The sequence below is a fragment of the Spea bombifrons genome, chromosome 9 (genome assembly GCF_027358695.1).
Source record: "Spea bombifrons isolate aSpeBom1 chromosome 9, aSpeBom1.2.pri, whole genome shotgun sequence".
NCBI classification, from domain to species: Eukaryota; Metazoa; Chordata; class Amphibia; order Anura; family Pelobatidae; genus Spea; species Spea bombifrons.
The window spans coordinates 28,535,570-28,541,101 of NC_071095.1; the positions used below are offsets into that span (position 1 = coordinate 28,535,570).

Consider the following 5,532-nt stretch of genomic DNA (forward strand, 5'->3'; position numbering starts at 1 on the left):
CCACCCTTTATGTTTGCGCTGAACACTTTTATAGATCGCCACAAAGCTTCACATTAATTGCAGGTCCAACACCCAGCATCACTTCCATTCGAATGATTCTAGAACAATTACATTTAATATCTATTTAAATTTGATTTAAACAACCAAAAATAATTCTTAATTCACGGTTTGGTTCTTCTGGACCATTAATTTGTTTCCTCATTAGTTTTTTTAATCATTTCCCTAACCAACATCAAAGATATATTTTTATTCAACACTAAAAGAAATGAGCTGCTTTTTGTTTTCCCCTTCAATGTTTTAATTTCATGCACCACTGTCTCTTTTATCATCTACAGTAAATGTGTCTATCCAGCCCAGCTTTTTTTGGAATATAACCCACATCAGGTTGGTGATGGGAAGTGCAGTGCAAAAACTTGTTAGTAGCAGTCAACTACTTTCTGGAAGGTGACTCCTAAGAATGTCCACCAGCTTTTCCACTATACAAGCAAGGCTGACAATTTCAGTGGAACTATTAAGTCCAGCCCTGCCTGGTTGACTAAAGAAACATTTTTAAATATTTCACTTCGTCCACAAGCCTTTCTGAAGGTACGTGGACTAACCCGACTCCAAAGCATTTTGAGACAATGGTTACACATTAGGCTTAGTTAAGTAAGGTTGAAAAAAGACATCTCGATGAAGTTCATCCAATCCAAGGTATGCCTAATTGAATTGATCTAAATAAAAGGAAAAAAGGGGACAGAAATACTTTCATGACTTCACGAGCAGTCATAATCATTGTTGTATCAACAAACTTTTAATTACAGTATCTACCACTGAATAATATTTCATGCCGGAAAGTAATCCAATTTGGTCTTAAAAACATCTAAAGTACTAGTGGTGACCGCTAATAAGTAGTGCATTCCAAAGTTTTACAGACCTTGCTGTGACGGTTGACCTTCTCTAAAATATTTGCAATAAATGCCTTTTGTGACACAGCACACAGCTGCATTTTAAAGATAACCATACTGGTTAGATTGTGGTAAACTGATTAATCCCAAATGATCTAGGATTATACTTTAACAAATTGAAACATTGATTTACAGGACTTTTTATTTCTTTTTTTAAATAAAAAAATATTCACTACATTCTTCTTTTTTTTTTTTTAATTACGAATTCTATTTTTTTTTACCACTAATTATTTTCTTTTTTTTTATACTGTATTGTGATATATTATTGAATTCAGACAATCCATGTATTGCTTAATAATAATAATGGGATTGATATACTTCACCATTCATATGACTCTAATTAATTTCCTTTGGAGATTATTGATTTTTTTTTTGCATCCATAAAGTACTTTGTGTGAAGGATATCTTCTGAGCAAGATCATCACATGGATTCCTTTTTCAATTATCTCTTTTTTTTTTTTTTTGCTTTTATTAACACTGTTATTTATGTAGTATAGTTTGTGTGCATAAGTTTTGAGTGGGGTTCATTGATCTATGATGTGCTGTTACAGCTTGTGGCAGTAAACCAAGATCCATGTATATCCTCCGGTTTTATAGAATGTGAGTCAATCTATTGAGTTGAGTTCCTTTTTGTGTAAGGAAGTCTCGGATATGCTTTACTATTGAATTCAATGAGTACTCCCATATTGTTTTTTTTTTATTTTTTTTGGCTAAGCTTGGAGGCCAGCGATTAGATTCCTAGGCTTAAGGAGCATTGTCCTTGCCGTTTGTGGAACTGCAGCATTTATGGAGATAATCTGGAGAACTATTTTTGTTTACAGCTTTACTGGTATCTCCCTTTTCTCTACCATGGGTGTGATTCTACCTGTAAGATTCTGCATGAAGCCTTGATTATAGTGGATATTCTGGACATAATATGGAGGTGAACTGGTGGGGTTCATAAAATACTGAACATCCAAGCATAGTAATACATAGGCTTTTTGCAATGTTTCTTTTGCCTTTTCCCTCAAAGCAATATGGCGGAGTTTAAAGTGCAGTCCAATTTGTAAGAAAATCTCGGTTTTATACCAGGAGATTCACAGATTGAAGACTGCGACTTCCAAGCTCTCTCGCGCCACTCAGGTGCACAGTCAGCATGTGCCACCGCCTCAGAGGCTTCTACAAATGATAAATGGACTAGTAAGAGTTGTAGATACGAAGCATGTCCCACAATGCTATATTCATCGACACAGGTAGATAAATGTGCACCTACTGATAACAAGGTAAGAAGAGAAAACTCTTGTGAGAGGAAGGATTTGATGTTGGGTGAATTTATACTGAGAGGTGTGAGAAAAGATGGTACCATGCAGTGAATTAGAGATTATACTTTACGGCTAGGGAAGTGCTGTCCAGAACAGAGATTTTGTTTTATTTTCCACACTAGTGCTACTTGAAGTAATACGGAATTGGATAAAAAAGAAGGCAAGTTTTATTAATACATATTTAAACTAGTAGGGGACAATAATGGGATGCCACAGGGTAACACTACCTGTCCCCACACCATTCCATGTTTGAATTAAGACCCAATTTTGTCTACCCCATTTTTCTTCAAACAGGTTCAAGTATTGGAGTCTGCTCAATTATCTCCATTGTAATGTGCTTGTGGCATGGACAGAAAAAAACAAAGGTTTTCCCGAAAATTAGGGTATGCCATCTGCTGACTCCGTCAGGAAGCCAGGAGACCTATGACGCGCAGGAGGTGCACCAGTGATGTGCAGCAAGGTATGGGGCAGGCCAGATTTAAAAATCTACTTTGGCTCCTATGGTTTTGATTTGATTCCTGTTAATTCTTGCCAGTCTCTGCGTTACAATGTTGTACTTTGCTGTACATGGTTATCATGACTACCTGCTAAGTGTACCAACCATGGCTTTGTCTGACTACCCATTTAGTGTAGGGATCCTGGCATTGGTAAACTATGTGTTCGGAATACCTGACCTGGTATCCTGTGACACCTATTATGGCATTTACTTCCAGAGTTACTTATACAGAAAATATTAATATCTGCATTTGTCTGAGCCTCCTCACCGTTGGCATCAAAGTAACCATTTGCTAGGTGTTTCAGATTGAAATAACTTCTGAGATGAGCACTCCTGGGTCACGGGAGTCATGACAATAATAAGGGCTTTGCGCAGTGAATAAATTCTGACCCTTAGATATAAAGAGAAAAATAATATTTATGTTCTCTCCTCCATACACAATATACTAGTGGTGCGTGTGAATGTGAGAGGAAGGGTAATGCATGAGTCCCAAAAGAAAGCTCCATCACTCCCTGAAAAAAACAATATATAGTTACATGAGTATACTATTCACAAAAACTTGGTACCAAAGGGGTTCATCTCTCTGATGTAAGTTGGAGAAACCAAAGAGCTGAATCAGCTAGGAGTAGAGAATCCTAAATTCTGTACAAGAAAACTGTGCTAAATTTAGTATTCACAAATGGAAACTTGACTTCAGGCATATAGGCTCGGTGATCATCAATCAATATAGTTTAATATAAGGACAGAGGTTGTTACGCACCACACTAAGGTTTTAGGCTGATTTTTTCTAAAATGGCAAGATATCTATATCTATCTATCTACATATATATATATATATATATATATATATATATATATATATATATGTGATTATTTGATGGCCTGGACTTCTTTAAATGGAGCTCAGGGGAAATGGAAATATTTCAGAAATGTTCTACAGAAAAAACATTGTATTAAACTTGCTGGTACAAGTAAATGAAAATGGAAACCTCTGTGGCACCAATATTGAAGTAGAAGAAGGTAGTGTTTAGAAACTATAACTAGACTAAGGAAGAAGAAAGCTGAGATAAAGCCAAGCTAAATGAGACAAAATGCATTAATAGCATACACTGAAGAGAAAATTACCAGTTTAACAAAAAAGGGGAAACGTGACATAAGAAAAAGTCCACAAGGAATAATTAGATTAAAGACAAATGAAGGTAGTAATTTAAAGGAGGATAAAGATCTAGTCGGCTGCCTAAGTAAGTTCAGGCCTACAGTGGAAGGTATAAACCTCAATTTGAAACAAGAAACAGTGAAACATAAAAAAATCTGCATATTAAAAGAGGACAAAGTTCTGCGTGAACTCTCCAAAGTAAAGAGATAAATCTAGGGGACCTAATGTGACAAATCTGAAGTTATAAAAAGAGCTTCAGCGTGTCCTGGTAGCAGTTATTAGTCAATCGTCGGAATATTAATGGAAACCATGCTAAAAGAAAACTGTTACATTTCTGAATAGAAATGTTTTGTAAGATCAGAAAAAGCATGGATTTACTATAGGGAGATATTGTCAAACTAAAGTATCAATAATGCATTTGACACGGTCCCTCCAGGAAGACCCATAAATAAACTGCAGTGTTTGGATGTTAAACTAGTACTAATTCAATGGATAAAGCAATAGTTCAGTGGTAGGAGAGAGAAGGCAGTGTGCTTGGTTGTATAGCTAAATGCATTAGTGGCAGAAAAATAGAAGTGGTTTTGCTACGTTACATATCTCTGGTCAGACCTCACCAACACAACATAGAGATGTTTAATTGTAATATAAGGTCATTTTAGATAAATGGAACAGCATCCCATCAGAAGTGGAAGAGGCTAATACATTGAGGGAATTTACACTATCTTGAATCTAATACAAGACTAAGACCAATCAAAATCTGAATCTCTACATCAGGTAAAAACGGGAAGACTAGATGGGCCGAATGGTTCTTATCTGCCATCAAATTCTATGACTCTCTGTTCCTATTCAACACTGATAACTAATTATCTAATCCACCGGATTTGTCAGAGTTTTATACAATGTACCCAAAATATATGTTACACGGTGGCAGAAAATGCACGTAAAATAAATAATTGGAAAAAAAAACATGTCAAATACTGGATTGCTTTTTTGTATTTTAAGTATGTATTTTTTCACTTCTTATTAGAAGACATAGGTAATGGATTAAAACATCTTATATTTATTGACCCCCGAATGATGGGTGCTACATTGATTCACAATCCACAAACTTTAACAATTACAACACTTTTAATATTGTTAAAATGATGAAAAAGAAATGCTGGTAATACCTATGAAATGAATAAACATTCTCATGGTATGAATTAATGTACAATTACTTTTTCCATATTGCAAGATCTCTATTTATATACATTGTAATTTATGTAATGCATATGTTTGTGGGGGGTTTTTTGTAAGATGGATTTTAATTAGGCATTTAGAAATGTATACTAGGTTATAGCAAAGGCGGGACAAATATACTAAAAAATGCTTTTATTCAGCATTTGGGGAAGCAATTAATATACACTAAAAATAGCAAACCGAATTGTTCAAATACTTTGCATCTGCATGTTTTAGTGGCTACCATTTCTTTGAAATGTAAAATGAAATGTATTTGATAAACCTAATGTACATATATTTTTCCCCGACTATAATACTCGCACATTCAGTACATCTAATACAAATGTTCGTTGTCTAGTGGCTGTGTCTCATTAACTTTACACATCTCACTTACAAACAACTGTCTTTTCATAT

The 5,532-nt window shown here is 35.0% G+C and overlaps 1 long non-coding RNA gene across 1 annotated transcript; it reads right to left on the reverse strand.

The window, feature by feature from the left end:
• Positions 1–1,152: 1,152 nt before the first annotated feature.
• LOC128505331 (uncharacterized) lies at positions 1,153–1,545 on the reverse strand. Its single transcript, XR_008355567.1, has 2 exons — positions 1,426–1,545; positions 1,153–1,393 (listed from the first exon to the last, which is right to left on the reverse strand). It is a non-coding gene; the product is annotated as an uncharacterized LOC128505331 (long non-coding RNA).
• Between the last annotated feature and the right edge of the window lie 3,987 nt (positions 1,546–5,532).